Source organism: Camelus dromedarius, chromosome 7 (genome assembly GCF_036321535.1).
Source record: "Camelus dromedarius isolate mCamDro1 chromosome 7, mCamDro1.pat, whole genome shotgun sequence".
NCBI lineage: Eukaryota > Metazoa > Chordata > Mammalia > Artiodactyla > Camelidae > Camelus > Camelus dromedarius.
In genome coordinates this window covers 32012446-32030416 of record NC_087442.1, presented here as the reverse complement: position 1 = coordinate 32030416, position 17971 = coordinate 32012446, and the positions used below count along the sequence as shown (strand labels likewise).

The window sequence follows — 17971 nt, the reverse complement described above, 5'->3', positions numbered from 1 at the left end:
CAAAAGAAAGGACACATGGAATAATAAAAAGTTCTTAATCTATCCAAAAGCAGACAAAAAAAAAAAAAAAAAAAACAAGAAGAAGAAAAGAAAGGAAAATGCAACAACGTGGGTCAATTAGAAAACAAATAGGAAAATGGTAAATTTTAAAAACCAAAAGCAATAGTAATAAATAACAAGATTGTAATATTGGAATAAAAGAAATCCAAATCTGTATTAGTTATAAGAGACAACCTTAAATATAAGAACATACATTGAGGGAATAAGCTGTGAAACACCTATGCAATGAAATACTATTTGGCATCAAAGAGGAATGAACTATTGATAGAAGCAACATCATGGATGAATCTCAAAATACATTCTGTGTGAAAGAAACCAAGCCCACTCCCCAAAAAAGTATATGCTGTATTATTTGATTTATAAAAAATTCTAGAAAATGCAGATGACTCTGTATTAACAGAAATTAGAACAGTGGTTGCACGGGATGGGGGTAGAGGAAAAGATGGATTACAAAGGACCGTGAGGAAATTTGTAGAGATGAGGGATATGGTTATTTTGAATGTGGCAGTTGTTTTACCAGTGTATACATATACCCAAACTGATCAGATTTTGTGTTTTAAATATATACACTTATAGTGTACTTCAATTACTATCTCATTACAATTGTAATTAAAAAATAGGAAAAAAAATATGTAATTTAAAGATTTTAAAGTCAAAATGTTCCTCCTTAGAGAAACTGATACAATTTATAAATGCTTGGCAGAGATAGTGAAGAAAAATTTATGAGAAGATGGTACAAATTCTTAATATTAGGAATAAAAAAGAGGACATAACTGTTTCTCCTACCTACATTTAAATGCTAATAAAAAGACATTATGACCTACTTCATAAAAGTAAATTTGAAGTTTTAGATAAAACTTATAAAAAGTCTTATTAAAACTGTCATGAGAAGAAACAGAATATAATACACACACACCTGACTTTAGCAGTGAAATTTCTAAATACTTATGGAAAAAATAACACAAGTGGTTCACACTAGAACTCAAAATAAATATGCCAGATATTACACAGGAAATCAAGGAAAATTCCAAATCAGTCTTCAAATTCTAAACTACTAGAGAATTTAGATAAGCTTTGGTATGACCTTAAATTTTAATTCATATAACTCCACCTGTAAAAAAAAAAAAAAAAATGAGATTGTTCATCCCACCTCTTAATGGAAGTGACCGGTGAAGTTTTTGGGTCCTGAAGCTGTTAAACCTTAGCTTTGTAAGTCACGGCAGACGAAAGAGCTTTTTCTCAATCACGTTCATGTATTTCACTCAGATTTGCTGTGGGGCTTTCAACTGATCATATCAAAATAGGAGTGTTCTCCTTCCTACTTTGCCAGGATACTTACGAGCAACTCAAGACATACTTTACATCAGGGGCAGCAGTTGTCCTGTCCTGCTGTGGTGAGAGAAGTTGGAAAGACCAGAGGCAGAGCCTCTTGACCAGTGGATTTGGTGAAGTCTGGGGTGTGTCCCAGATTGGTGTCCCAGGAGATGAGCAATAGCCAGGACTGATTCTTAGATTTATATAAGCATGGCTTTTCAATATTTAAGTAGGCAGGGAACTCTTTATAGGATTGGCCAAGCAACTGGAAGCACTAAGAATAAGAACTAGTAATATTATATTTGTAGTTATTTTTGCAGAAGCCAGTGACAACTTGATTTCACCAATACAAACGGAGAGTCTAGAAGGTGTGCTGGGAAATGTTTTAGTCTCTAAAATTCTAGACTTTTTCTTCTCTAAAGTTATAAAATCTTTAGAAATGAAAGAAAATGAGCGATAGACACAGCACTTATGTGTAAAGTATTTCAAATACCTGAATTTTTATCCTAAGGAAAACATAAATAAAATACTGTCTCCTCTTGTAATTTTGAAAATGCCATGTAGTGACACATAGTTAAATATGTTGACTAAAATAACCTTAATTCACCTGAACAAATATTGACATTTGTTCATCAAATGGTTTTAAGAGACACATAACCACATTTTCTCCTTAATTTTATTACTTTAATTGTTAAGATGAACATAAATTAAGATGATATTCACAATGAAGGTTATGGTAACTGATTTTCTTTCAGTTTTATCAGATGAATATTTTCATTCAGTTTTTGCTTAATTTCAAAGTGAAGAGAAAACATTAGTAGCTTTATTGTTAAGTTTTATCGTTAAGATATTTCTCTGTGGATATTTGAAAAGCACTTACACTCTTGTTTTTAAATTATAGTGTGATATAAAACAAGAACGGTTACTTTGTTTTGATTTGTGAATGTATCTATGCCCAACAGATTTTGAATGTTATACAGGAAAAATGAGAATGAGTACCTTGCTTGGAGTCAGAGTATTTGTTCTATTTAGGTGGCACAGATATTCAGTGTTCCTGAAGGACTTGGAAGCAAGGATATAAAGTATACTAATCAGCAGATTGCTTCTTAGTTTATTCTTGAAAGAAGCATATGTGCTACCAAGGCCTGCCAGGAAGTAATTTACATAGTCTTCTGTAGCACTGGGAGCCACTGCTTCTCAATTGCAAATCAATACAGCAAAAGAGAAAACTTAGATTAAAATGAAAATGAACACAAGCATTTCAAATAATAAGTTTTCCTTTGAAAATATATCTATTAATGTTTTTAAATTGTGGTTGATATTTAGAAATGTAGCTGAAATTTTAAAATAAATTGATCTTCTTTGATCATTTTTGAAATGGGTTGCTAACCAATGAAATAAAAATAAAGTATGTCTTATTTTTAGTTTAAAATTACTGTAAAATGTATGCATTTTAATATAGAAAATTATAACAACTGGAGAAAGTTAAATGCATTATATTAACTTAGTTTAATTGAAAATATTATTAAAAACTCTTCAGTATTTCTATAACTACATATAGAAGTCAGCTTGATTATGACATTACAAATTTAAGTAGTGTTTTGATTGGGATTCACTTCTAACCCAAATTGATTAATACTAATGAGTGTCTACCATGTAAGAAATCACACTACAAAAAAAGTTTTGCATGTGAGAACAATTAACCCCCAAAACAACTCTAAGAAATAATAACAACATCCAATTTTAGCAATGTGAAATCTGAGAACCTACCTAGCTAAATGATTTGACAAGGGTATAATGGCTGTTAAAAGTCAAAGTAAGAACTAGAATCAGATTTTCTTACATAAAATGGTTTTCAAAATTGTAATAAATAACTAAAATTTTAATATTTTGATGAAACTATAGATGAAGATATACCAGTGAGCAATTTTTACAAACTTTTATCTCTCCATCGTCAACGTTTTTGGACAGTACAACTGGCATTAGCAAACTGAAATGAATAAACTCTGAGCTTAATAGTAAGAAAAGACAAATTCCAAAATAGTAAATGCAAATTTTCTTTTCTATGATTCTTTTTCATATTGTGTGATCTTTCTGAACAAAGTATTGCAAATTATTTTGAAATATTTTATTTCTCTGTACTAAGGACAAAATATTATTTAAGTCCTTAAAAAGGATCCTCACCTTGTCTGCACAGTTTTACAAAATCTTGATATATTCTTGAATAAACATTCAATTTAATTCATTTAAAATCGTATTTCCTGAGTGTAACCATATGCCAAGCAGTGTACAAGACACTTAAGACTGTACAAAAGTAAGTAAAACAGTTCTTACACAAGGATGTTTTCTGGGGTCATATACAGAATGAGACATCATGAAGTACTGCAAACAGCTGATGGGGAATGGAGGAGATTTTATCAGAGATATCAGAAGTCTTACAATCCTGAGAGACATTGGAGCACCAGCCCAGCTAGAGTGGTGAAATACTGCTGAGCTCTCTGCATGTTCAAGTAAAATCCTAGGAGGCCATGCTTAACGTAAGGACTACACCTCAGGATTAAGGGAAAATGCAAAATAGACTCACCTTAATAAGCATAAAATAAGCTTGGCAGAATTAAAAAAATTCTGCTAGTAAACTAACTGTAAGTCAAAATAAAATTCAAAACACTTAAAAAAATAGTACATAATCCAGACTCTTTCAAATATAAAATAAATTCCAGAATGATCAAATATACAAAAGAAGCAGGAAACAGTGCCTTGTAATCAAGATAAAAAGCAGTTAATAGAAAAATAAACAAGTAAACAAAGTCAGAGTTTAGAATTAATGGACAGGGACTTTGAAACTGCCATCATAGGAGGCAGGATCAAGATGGCAGAGAGAAAGACCCTGAGCTCACTTCCTTCCATGAACATAGCAAAACTTCAACTCTATAGAGCAACTCTCTCTGAAAGCAACCTAAAGACTAGGAGAATGACTCTTCTACAACTAAGATATAAGGGAAAAAAATCACTGATTGGGGTAGAGAAGTGGTCTAGTCAGGACTGATACCCCATGCGGGTGACCCAAAAGTGGAAGAGGATATCACAAAGTCGAAGATCCTCCCTAAGGAGTGAGGAGTTCAAGTCCTACATTGGGCACCCCAGCCCTGGCATCCAGCCCTGGGAAAATGAGCCCTCTTAACAGGTTTTGAAAACCAGTGTGGCTTAATGCTAAGAGAACCAGAAAGATGTAGGAAACCAAGACTCCACTCTTAATGAACATGTGCACAAACTTACTTGCTCCGAGTCTCAATACAGAGACAGAAGATTGAAAATCTCCTGGTATTCTAGCCAGCCTGCCAAGACCATCCAAACACACCCCCAGCCCACATCAGGCTCCAGCTTCAACTACACCTCAAGGAAGGCATCAGCCCTCACACACTCCAGGGGAAGCCCCAGCCTGGACCAGACTCTGCACTCTGGCCCCTCCGGCTCCAGCCTTCCCACCAAGGTGGCAGCCGTCAGTGTGCCTTAGGAGAAACCACAGCTTGCACTGAGTTCCCTTTTTGCCACTAAAATTCCATCCCTGCCACCAAGATGATGGCCACTGGTGCATCCCCAGAGAAGCCCCCACCCAGCTCTAGCCCACCCCTGCCAAGTTAGTGGCTGCCAGCACATCCTGGAAGAATCCTTGGCCCATTTCAGCTCCAGTCCCTCTTGCTCTAACCACCCACCCCTCAAAATTTCACAGTCACCAGTGCACTCCTGGAAAGAGCCCAGTTTGCACCAACCACTGTCAGTAGCCACCACCCCCTACCCCCAGCTCCAAGGTGACAGCACTGGTGTGCCCTGGAAAAAGCCCTGGTCCCCTCCCACTTCAGCTTGAGCTCTTTTGCCAGAGCTACAGGGAACATGCAGGCTGCAGAGGGATGTTCTTCCACAGGGACACACCTTCAAGACCAGGATAGGAAAATTTTGCCTAATTTCATAGAGACAAACAGAGGAAGTCAAACAAAATGAAAAGACAGAGGAATATGTCCCAAACAAAAGAAAAAGATAAACTCCAGGAGAAGAAAAAAAAAAAAGTAAGGAAAAGGAGACAAGTAATTTACTTAATGAGGTGTTCAAAGCAATTGTCATAAAAATGTTCACTGAAGTTGGAAAAACAGTGGAGGGACACATTGAAAACTTCAACAAAGAATTAGAAAATATGAAAAAAGAACCAGTCAGAGCTGAAGAATACAATAACTGAGATGAAAAATACCCTAAAGGGAATCAACAACAGATTTGGTAATACAGAAGAATGCATAAGTGACCTGGAGATAGAGTAGTGGAAATCACCAAATCAGAACAGCAAAAAGAAAAAAAAAATAATAATAATAATAACAACAACAACAACAACAACAACAGTTTAAGGGACCTCTGGAACAACATCAAGCATACTAACATTTGCATATAACAGTCCCAGAAGGAGAAAAGAGAAAGGGGCGGAAGATGTACTAGATGAAATAACAACTGAAAACTTCCCTCACCTAAACCAGGAAACAGATACCTAGGTCCAGGATTCACAGAGAGTCCCAGACAAGAAGAACCGATAAAAATCTATATAAAGATCTATTATAATTAAAATGGCAAAATTTAAAGAGAGGATTTTAAAGGCAGCAAGAGAAAAACAGAGCCACATGCAAGAGAACCCCTCATAAGGCTGTCAGCTAATTTTTCAGCGGAAACACTGCAGCCCAGAGGAAGAGGCATGATATATTTAAAGTGCTAAAAGGAAAGAATCTACACCCAAGGATAATCTACCTAGCAAGAGATCATTTAGAATTGGAGGAGAGGGAAAGAGTTTCTCAGACAAGCAAAACTTGAAAGAGTTTATTACCACTGAACCACTTTCCAAGAAATATTAAAGATTCTTCTCTAAGTGAAAAGGAAAAGGCTATAGCAAGAAATAAGAAAATACATGAAGGAAAGAAATTTCACTGGTAAAGACAATTATATAGCAAAGGCAGTGGATCAACCACTCAAACTAGTATAAAGGTTAAAAGATAAAAGTCATAAAATTACTGTAACTTAAAAGAAATATGCATAAAGATGTAAAATATGATATCCAAACCAAAAAAAGGTGTGCGGAGAATAAAAAACGTAAAGCTTCTAGGATGTGTTTGAACTTAAGTGACTCCCAGTTTAAAACAAACACACACACACACACACACACACACACACACACACACACACACAAAACAAAGAGGAAGGAACCCAAGCATAACACTAAAGAAAGTCACCAAACCACAAGGGAAGAAACTAAAGGAGAAGAAAAGAATAAAGAATAACTACAAAAATAACCAGAAAACAAATAACAAGATGGCAATAAGTATGTACCTGGCAATAATCACTTTGAATGTAAATGGACTAAGTACTCTAGTCAAAAGACATGGGGTTGCTAAATAGACATAGAACAAGACCCCTCTACACACTTCCTACAAAAGACTAATTTCAGAGCTAAAGTTACACAGAGAGTGAAAGTGAAGGGATTGAAAAAGATATTCCATGGAAATGAAAAGAAAACTAGGGTGGCAATATCAGACAAAATAGACTTTAAAACAAAGTCTGTAACAAAAGACAAATAAGGGCATTACATAAGAATAAAGGGATCAATTCAAAAAGAAGACATAACAGTTATAAATATATATGTACCCAACATAGGAGAACCTTAAATACATAAAGCAAATATTAACAGACATAAAGGGAGAAATTGCCAGTAATACAATAATATTAGGGGACTTTAACACCCCCACTTGTACCGGTGGACACATCACTGAGACAGAAAATGCATAAGGAAGCAGTGGCCTTAAATTACACATTGGAGTGAATGGACTTAATATATATGTATAGAACATTTTACCCAAAAACAGAAGAATATATTTATTTTAACAAGCACACATGGAACATTCTCTTGGATGGATTCCATACTAGGTCACAAAACATGTCACAACACATTTAAGATGATTGAAATAATATCAAGCATATTTTCCAACCAGAGCAACATGAAACTAGAAATCAACTACAGGAAGAAAGCTATAAAAAATAAATACACAGAGACTAATAAACACCATGCTACCAATGGGTCAAGGAAGAAATCAAAGAGGAAATTAAAAGTACCTTGAGGTGAATTCATATAGAAACATAATTTTCCAAAATCTACTGGATGCAGCAAAAGCAGTTCTAAGAGGGAGGTTTATGGAATCAGGCCTTCCTCAAGAAACAAGAACCTAACTTTACAACTAAAGGAATTAAAAGAAGAAAAAACAAAGCCCAGATTTAGTAGAAGGAAATAATAAAAATCAGAGTAGAAATAAATGAAAGACCAAAAAAATAGAAAAGATCAATGAAGCTAAGAATTGATTTTTTTAAAAGATCAACAAAACTGATAAACTTTTAGTCAAATTAATCAAAAAAAAAAAAAAAGAAAGAGGTACCAAATAAATAAAATTAGACATGAAAGAGAAGTTACAACTTCTCATTCTGATATCATGAAATACACACAATCCTAAGAGAATACTATGAACAATTATATGCCAACAAATTGAACAATATAGAAGAAACTGATAAATTCCTAGAAACATACAATCTTCCCAGACTGAATCAGGAGAAAATAAGAAGTCTGAACAAACTGATTACTGGTAATGAAACTGAATCCATGACCCCAAAATTCCCACTAAACAAAAGTCTAGGACCAGTTAGCTTCACAGGGAAATTCTACCAAGCATTTGGAGAAGAGTTAGTACCTATCCTTCTCAAACTATTCAAAAACAGTGAAGAGGAGGGAACACTTCTAAACTCGTTCTATGAGGACAGCATTACCCTGATACTAAAACCAGGCAAAAACACTAAAATAAAAGAAAATTACAAGCCAATATCCTTGATGAACATAGATGCAAAAATCCTCACAAAGTATTAGCAAACCCAATTCAACAATACATTAAAAGAATCATACACTATGATGAAGTGGGATTTATTTCAGGGATGCAAGAGATACTATTATCTGCAAATCAATCCACATGATACACTATATTAACAAAACAAAGGATAAAAATCACATGGTTGTCCTTATAGATGTAGAAAAAGCATTTGACAAAGTTCAACATCTGCTTATGATACAAACTCTCAACAAAGTTGGTATAGAGCAAACATACCGCAGTATATAAAGACCATTTAACATTCACAGTTAACCATACTTAATGGTGAAAAAGTGAAACCTTTTCTTCCAAGAACAGGAGCAAGATAAAGATGCCACTCTTACCAGTTTTATTCAACATAGTGTTGGAAGTCCTAGCCACAGCAATCAGATGGAAAAAAAATCATAATAAAAGGCATCCAAATTGGAAGAGAAGACGTAAACTATCACTATTTGCAGATGACATGATACTATATATAGAAAACTGTAAAGAATCAACCAAAACACTATTGGAACTGATAAATAAAATCATAAATTTGCAGGATACAAAATTAATATTCAGAAATATGTTACATTTTTATATAGCAATAATGAAATATCAGAAAGAAATCAAGAAAACAATTCCATTTACAATTAAATCAAAAAGAATAAAATACCTAGGAATAAATCAAGGAATAAAAGACCTGTACTCTGAAAAATGTGACATGGATTAAAGAAATTGAAGACAACACAACAAAATGGAAAGGTATTTCTTGTTCATGGATTGGAAAAATTAATATTGTTAAAATGTCCATACTGCTCAAAGCCATCTACAGATTCAGTGCAATCTCTATCAAAATATCAATGGCATTTTTCACACAACTAGAAAGAATAATCCTAAAATTTGTATGGAACCACAAAAGACCCTGAATAGCCAAAGTAATTTTGAGGAAGAAAAAGAACAAAACTTGAGGTATCACACCCCTGATGCCAAACTATACTTTAAAGCTACAGCAATAAAAACAGTATGGTACTGTCACAAAAAAAGGCACATAGATCAATGGAACAGAATAGAAAGCCCAGAAATGAACCTACACAGATATGGTCAATTAATCTACAACAAAGGAGGCAAAAATATACAATGGGTAAATAACAGTCTCTTCAACAAGTTGTGTTGGGAAAACTGGACAGCTACATGTAAAAGAATGAAATTAGAACGTTTTCTTATACCATATACAAAAATAAACTCAAAATGGATTAAAGACTTAAATGTAAGACGAAGGTTTTAGAAGAAAACATAGGCAGTACACTCTTTGACATCAGACTTAGCAATTTTCTGGGGATCTGTTTCCTCATGCAAGGCCAACAAAAGCAAAAACAAACAAATGGGACCACATCAAACAAAAAACCTTTTTCACAGTGAAGGAAGTCGTCAGTAAAATGGAAAGACTGCCTACTGAAAGGTAGAAGATATTTGCAAATGATATGTCTTATATAGCATAAATATACAAAGTATATAAATAATTCATACAACTCAGTATCAAAAATACAAACAATTCAATTAAAAAATGGGCAGAGGACCTAAATAGGCGTTTTTCCAAAGAAGACATACAGATGGCCACCAGGCACGTGAAAAGATGCTCAACGTCACTAATCATCAGGGAAATGCAAATCAAAACCGCAATGAGATACATCCTCACACCTGTCAGAATGGCTATCGTCCAAAAGACAAGAAACAAGTATTGGTGAGGATGTGGAGAAAAGGAAACCCTTATGTACTGTTGCTGGGAATATACATTAGTGCAGCCACTATAGAAAATAATATACATACAGTGGAATATTCCTTAGCCGTAATAAAGAATGAAATCTTGCCGTTTGCAACAACGTGAATAGATCTGTAAAGTATTACGCCTAGTGAAATACTGTATGTTTCACTTATATGTGGAGTGTTAAAAAAGAAAACAAATGAACAAATATAACGAAACAGAAACAGACTCACAGGTAGGAAAAACAAACTAGTGGTTGCCAGAGGCGAGGGGATACATGCCAGTCTATCTCAAGAGTTCAGTAGCTCAAAGCAATAACTGAGCATTTTGAGGAGATCTACTGGCAGTGTGAACCATCATACTTGACGAGCCAGAGAGGAAGTCTTTTTAGGTACAAGCGCACACACACACACACACACACACACACACACACTTCTTCATTCTTTCCTCTTTCCTGAGTTCATCTCTAAATAATTAGTAGGTTTGGTGTCTCAGACAGGTTGATTACTCAGAACTCAGAACCCAGAACTCAGAATCCACCTGGAGGCAAGTCCCTCTCCCTAATGATATATTCATTAGGTTTGCACTTGTTGTGGAAGACAAAGTTCTTGGCTTTTGTGTTATCTGAAATTTTACTTAAATAATACCTGTTTCTGACATAACTTGAAAATACGAGTCTTATTGTCTTGCTTCAAGGCCCTTTTCATTGAATTAAAAAAAAAATCAAACCAAATTGCAAAATCTTAGATAATATTTTTATTTTGAGTAAGAAGTCTTCACTAAAGTTTCTTAACAAGGGAGAAACAAGAAGTAGAATAACAAAAATACAGCTCAGAGCTTCACAAAATACGCCTTTACATTTCTCTCCACTCGAATTCCATTTCCCTTGGCAACTCTAAAATTTCCTCTGTTTTGCTCTCTTCCTCATGCTTAGAGTCAAGTGCACTCTCTCTACTCCACCCCCTCTTTGATGCCTGTCCTCCCACCTTCTCACTCCCTCCTCTTCCTCAGTGATACCTCTGTGCCTTTTCTAACGTAGAGCAATTACAGCTCTCGTGTTCTTTTAGTTTTCTTTCTTCTATATCCATCAAATCAGCAAAATCGAGGCTTAAGTCTAAGTAGTGGGGGTTGACAGGCTGGGAGTGGGAATGAAAAGACCCCTCCATAGAAAGGACATGAATTCCTTCTTTTTGTAGCTCTGTTACGGTTATTGATTTACATGAGCTCTGTCATGCTATGTATATGGAACTTTATATTTCTAGGTCCATGAATAGTTATGAGTTGAATTCTCTTATGCATATTCTTGACGTTCCTCTGCTTTTCAGGCAGTGGGAGGGCAGGCGCTTGGCTACAGTATAATTACATTGTGCACCCATCAGTAAGTCTCCTCTTACAACCTTGGAACAACCCCAAGGAGTTCGGGAGCATTGGAGCAAACAAGAATTGGACCTAAATCTAAAAAAGAGAAAGTATTTGTTTTCTTTTTTTTTTTATGTTTTAAGGGTAGAGTTATTTGCATACCACTGCATCATAAGAATAGTCAATTTCTTTAATATTCATGAATCATTAGGTTGGGAGGAAATTTAAAAGGTCATGCATCCTACCCTTGATTTAATTCTGATCCAGAGTAAGAATATTATGAAGTAAAACTTTGGGGAAAAAATAAAATGTTAATTGCCCAGAGCATTATACTTTCACTTGGTTCAACTGCTAATCACATACGTTTCCACCATCAAACAGAGACCATGGTCTTCAAGTCATGTGTTAAGGAAAATTTATTAACCTTCAGAGAGATGAAGTTTAGTGATTATGGTATAAATACATGTGGTGCAATACATTAAGGTAAATTTATACTTATTCAAGAGTATATTCTGGAGGATTCCTGAAATGATAAAACCCTTGCCTTGTGTTGTGACTTTGTTAAATTAACACTTGTCAAATGGAGCACAGGGTGCCAGATGGTGAATGGAAGTTCAACAACAGACCACAAGAGAAATTGAAATAGAGCAGTTTATTACTCACAGGTCCTGGAGGAAGTACATACAGGACATGCTTCAAGGGGCACGTGGAAAGGTCAAAGCAGAGGGCAGACAGAGAGTAGGATCTTGGACACACATTTTAGTGTCTGTGGATGGAACGCTTTGAGGTTCCTGGCCTTAAGTTGAACTGGTCAATTCCAACCAAAAGAGCAGGATGTTCTTATCTAAGGAGTGTACATAGAAGGCTGATGATCACAAGGGCTGTTGGGGAAGTCACACAGAAACTTGAATTTGCTTTTGACTCTGGGGCTGTTATATGGGTCACGTGCTTGCATGAGGGAGCTAGTGTATAATGATAATAATTATTGAAATTTACTTTCTACTGAACAAATATAGTGTTCAAGACCAAGACTGTGATGTTCTGTGTACATGTATTTTAAAAACTAACACTTTTCCAAGTAATGTAATTAAATGATCATACTAAGGTTTTTTTCTCTGTGAAGATTATTAAATATTAAGGGCTGATTTGTCTATGTGATGCCTAAAAGTGTTGTAAGATTTTTTGTCATGAATCTGCTAATTGTTGGACTGTGTATCCAGACATCTGGGCAAATGGTCAAACCATTTGGGCATGTTACTGTAACATGTTATTGGTTGGTTTTTTTTTTTTTTTCTATTTGAGATACAGGCTTTATAGCAGTTTATTTTTTTGTTTTCTTTAATGTGATGCCTTGAACCATTGCATCAGAATCACTTAATATGTTTGTGACAAAAGTGTAAATTTCTAGACCTTCCGCAGACCTACCAATTCAGAATAATTAGAGGCTAGGAGCTAGAACTCTCCAGTTTTTAAAACTCCTTTGGTGAAGCTTACGTCTCTAAAGTTTGATACACTAAAATGTGAAAACTACAGCTCTACTTTGTAGCTCATATTTTTTTTGCAGTATTTATAGATCACATTGAAAAATTGGTGACTTTGCCTAACTTCAGTCTATTCCATTCTGGAGACTTACGCTCAAGTCTCATCAATATCCCATTTGTAAATCTGTCTCACTCTCTTGTGGTTTCAGAGGATATTAGTATCTATTAATATCCATTCATTTGTGTTATTAAGCTTTTAGTGCAAATATAGCATCAAAGTTCAGATCATCAGAGTGGTCTCTGATATTTTAGTGGGGTTTTTTGGTTATATTTCTTCCAGGGAATTTTTTATATATCAGGGACATGCTCCTATTTTAACAAGCTGCCTCATATTTTTCGCTATTGTTTTAGTAATATAAGCAGAATTTATCTTTAAGAGTATACTGTTCTTTGGTTTTGGAAAACATACACACACCTTACAGGGAGACATTTTAATAGGCTTTTTAGTCATGAAATAGTAAAGCAAAAATGCTATTCTAGAAGGGAGAAACTTGGGTCAATAAGAAAATTAACTCTCCATAGTAATGTGAAAGGCCACCTTTATTTTGACCTGAGAGAAAACTTGGCAAGTTTTTAAACATCAGTGAGCTTTCAATATTGGCTGAAGATATTCCCTTTTTATCTAGGCAAGCTGTTTCTTGCAACAATAGAGAGAAACAAGACCAAGGAGAAATCTAGAAAAGACCTCTCTGTGGAGAATCAGGGAGAAGTACTCTAAACACAATGCTATCAAATATTCCAGGTTAAAATTTTCTGTATAGTATTACATTTTTTTCTCACATCTGCAAGATTCCAGTAAAAGTTTCCTTATGCCGTGACTTGATATCAACTCTGCTTTGTGGCTCCCCAAATACAAAGTGCCATTATTAGAGGCACAGCCCTTGGGAAGTGGCCTTACCATGTGTGTGAAGGCTGGTATCGTCAGAAAGATGACCCACAACAGTCAGTACCAAAGGGTAGAGCATATAATGACTCTCTGTAAATTTGTAGAATTATGATATTCTTTGACTCTAACAGGCCATCATTTTAAGAAAGAAAGAAAAAAATACTGCCAATTAAGTTATCTCAGAATGTTTTCTTATAATTTAAATTTTTAAGTTTCTACTTAAGGAAAGAGCCCTTTTAGATTTAACTAAACATAGATTTTTTTTATTACATATCACTCTTGCACATACATAAAAATAAAAATATAAGAAATAAGATATTTACAAGAGAAAAATATAAAGAAGCTTTAGAACTATCTTTACAAATGCAAAAAAGAATATTTATACACATGTTCCTGTGTGCTTAATATTTATACACATGTACACATGTGCTTTGAGTAAATAAGCCACAAATGATTATAGAAAAAATAGTATTCTCTAGGTGTAAATATAAATATACAGTCAATATTTACATTTATTTTCTTATAGAATAAATATAAATCTATTTAACTCTATTTTTACACTATAGTCAAGATTTATTTCTGAAAAGTATACAACTAAATATTTGTTTCTCAATATTTTCTAGCTGGTACCATAAAAATGATTCTAAGATTATAACTATAAAACCCCTCTAACTCAAGCCCTAATTTTGATGTTATGAATCATAGTTAAAAAAAAAAAGGGTATTATAGAATTGCATAATTAGGCATCCAAAGAAAATGGGTATTTGAATATACCAATGGCAGAAAGATATTCAAAGGTCTGTTGTCATATCCCAGAAGACAAAATTAGAAAATTTCACACAGAAACCAGGACCAAAGAGAGAGGCTGGTTAAGGAAATCAGTCAAAAGAATGCAAGCAGCATGTGATCCAAGTAGTGTAACTTTTCAAATATTTAAAACCAGAGAGAACCAAGAAACAAAGACAGTCGAAGAGGTTAATACCACGAGGTTCAGACAAAGCCAGTGTGTGAATGAGGGGAAGTTGATTCCGGAGCCTTCCCTCCTCCCCTTCACAGAGTCTTCCCTACCTTAGCAGCCAGACACCCATCTTGTCAGCTGATACTAACAGCCGGCTTCTAGTGAGAGCTTAGGTGTCACTCTCCACACCACATTCAAGGAGCAGGAGGAGTTCAAGAGTCCTTGGGGCCAGTCTGCTACAAAGTGAAGCCTTTTTTTTGGACATTGGTCTTTTTTGGATTCACCTTTCTCTGGCTTCTCCCTTTCTTTAACTTTCAAATCTAGATTGATTTTCTTTACATTTTTTAAAACTTTATTGAGATGTAATTTATATATATATACAATAAAATAAATACACCTATTTAAATACTGTACAATTTGATAAATTTTAACAGGTGCATACCTATGTAAGTATCATCTTATTCAAGATATAGAATATTTCTATCAACGCAAATGTAAGTTCCATCGTGCCCTTCCCAGTCAGTCCCCCACCATCACCTCACACCTTCTGCCTCAGGCAACCACTGATAAGCTTTGGTCTCTACAGCTTAGTTCTGGCTTTTCTGAAACTTCAAAACTGTTGAGGGGGAGGGTATACTCAGTGGTAGAGCACTAGCTTAGCATGTACAAGGTGCTGGGTTCAACCCCCTGTACCTTAATTAAGGAAAAAAAAATGTGTAGTCATGTGCTATACGTATCCTTTTGTGTCTGGCTTCTTCCATTTAGCGGGATGTTTTTTAGATATATCCATGTTGTTTTGTTTCAGTAGTTTATTCCTTTTTGACGCTGAATATTATTCATTATCTTAATATGGAAATTATGTTAACATAGAATAACAATTCATCCGTTGCCAACTATCACTTACCATAACAAATGTTATTGAATATGTGGGACAATTAGAACTCACCTCACTGCTGGTAGGGCCAATCAAATGGTACAACCACTTTAGAAAGCAGTTTGTCAGTATCTTATAAAGTTAAATGTATGCATACCATATGACCCAGCAACTCCTTTCCTAGATATTTATCTAAATAAGTTAAAATACATGTCCATAAAAATATTTATCCATGAGTGTTCATAGAAGCTTTACGTATTAGATTTCTCATACACAATTTTGGTAGAGGAAGGTAAACTGGACTAGGGCTACTTCCCTTTTGGGAGGGGCTGTTTTCAGAAAGTTGTGCAGGACTCAGATTAGCACCATCTAGTTCTCTCAGGCAAAAATAAATGAATTTAAAACAAATATCAATCAATCTAAACTATATGTCTCTCAAGTGATCTAACCCAGCTATCTACTTATGGGAGTTGGGGTTAAAGCCTTTGCTAATAGTAAAGAGGAAGATTTTTCATCCACCCTTTTCATATCTTCCTCAAAAATATAAATTTTGGCTTCAGGATCTTGGCCAAATATCTTGGCTGTCTCATCCTATCTATGAAGGGCCTCTCTCCTTCTCTTCTAAGTAATTTGTGTTTTTTTAATCATTGAAACCCTAAAGTACTGAAGTACAGTGGCACCTTGATAGATCAACAGAAAACTATATTGGATAGCTGGATGCTTGAGAAACCCTTCAAGTCAAAGTGTGTGTGTAGATACCTACTTGCATAAGGAGAACCACTATGAATCCCACTAGCTGGCATGCTCTTGAGAGAAAAATACTTTTGCAATCCCTGAATCATCAGTATTGTAATGTAACTTATAGGTAGCCTTAATATAAAAATTACTAGGTCATACTGGAAATCCTACTTGCTGATCCACACATGTTCTGTTTTATCTGGATGTCAAACCTGGTCATTCATTGAAGGAGAGGGGAAGCATTTTATTGCATTTATTGAGGACTTGAAGAAATAGACATTATATTGACATTGGTTCAGTTTTCTGATAACAATTTATTGTAAAGAACAATTACCTTCTTTAATGAGTCAGTCAACTTGACAGAGCATCTCTCTCTACATTGTAAATTACAGTTAATCATTTTGAAAATTGTACTCTTTGAGGAATTATTCTTGTTCCATAAAATGATTAACATAGATTAAAATAACAGTAAGCAAACATAGTTAAGAGAAGGGGAATCCTACTGATCTCAGACCGTCTCTCCTACCTATTCCCAAGGGAAAAAGCGGACTACTCAGGGAACCTAAATTAATGTCACCTTTCCCTTACCTTCGTTCTGGTTTGTTTTTTTTTTTTCTTTCCCACCTGGAAAGACAGATTCTTCCTGGGTTTTTGTTTGTTTGTTTGCTTGCTTCTGATCTCTATTTTCCTTTACACCTTGCTTCCCTTTATTCCTGTTCATCCTTATTTTCAGTCTAACATGGCCTGTGTCCGTTGATTACAGTGAGAAACAAATACAACGGAACTCTTTGTGAATGGCTTCAGAAGGGCAAATAGAAACATGGGAAATTTGGTCCACATCTACTTCTGACCTAGACCATTGAAAGAATGCTAAAGAGCAGGATGGTTCAAGCTTCAGTAGGTAAGAAGACCTAGTAGCAACAGTACTCTCCATACCCTCAAGCATTTTGTCTCTCATTAAGGTCCTAACCATAACCTTCCCCAGTCTAGCATAGTTGGCTCTATCCCCTAAAGACTCACTCTTCCCTCTTCTTATTGTTCTATGCAAGTCAGTAAATCATAGGATTGAAAAGATTCTGAGTAAGTCACAGTTAGCAGCTTATAAAGAGCGGCTGATGGACTGTTTTGTTTGTTAGTGGGAAACACGATTCTGACTTGTTTTAACTTTTTAATTTGGATAATTTCAGTAGAGATGAGAAACACATAATACGACTTAATAAGTTTCCTATGACTCTGTGGTTAGTAAAACCATTACCCTTAGGCATATGTTATTACACAGGTTATTTAAATTCATATTATCATATCATAAGGCACAATCTGAGGAAACTAGAATGTCTCCAAGAGATTTAGGAAGAATTAAATGTCTACTCACTTCCAAAATAAAAGAAAAATGAAAAGAGCCCAGTTTTTGTTCACTTTGTCCTGTTTTATTTTGGTGTGTTATTTATTTCTGGGGTTTTTTTGTTTGTTTGTTTGTTTTTTATCATGGAATTAGAGGCTACACCGATAAGCGCTATGCAACATCAAAACATAATTAAAAGCTTTCCAGAGAGCCCTAT

The 17971-nt window shown here is 34.8% G+C and overlaps 1 long non-coding RNA gene across 1 annotated transcript in view; it reads left to right on the top strand.

The window, feature by feature from the left end:
* The window catches only part of LOC135321742 (uncharacterized), a 78868-nt gene extending 61530 nt beyond the window's left edge, over positions 1-17338 (top strand). Inside the window, exon 3 of the long non-coding RNA XR_010381776.1 lies at positions 17176-17338. This is a non-coding gene — a long non-coding RNA (uncharacterized LOC135321742). The remainder of the gene's footprint in view (positions 1-17175) is intronic.
* The last annotated feature ends 633 nt before the right edge of the window (positions 17339-17971 follow it).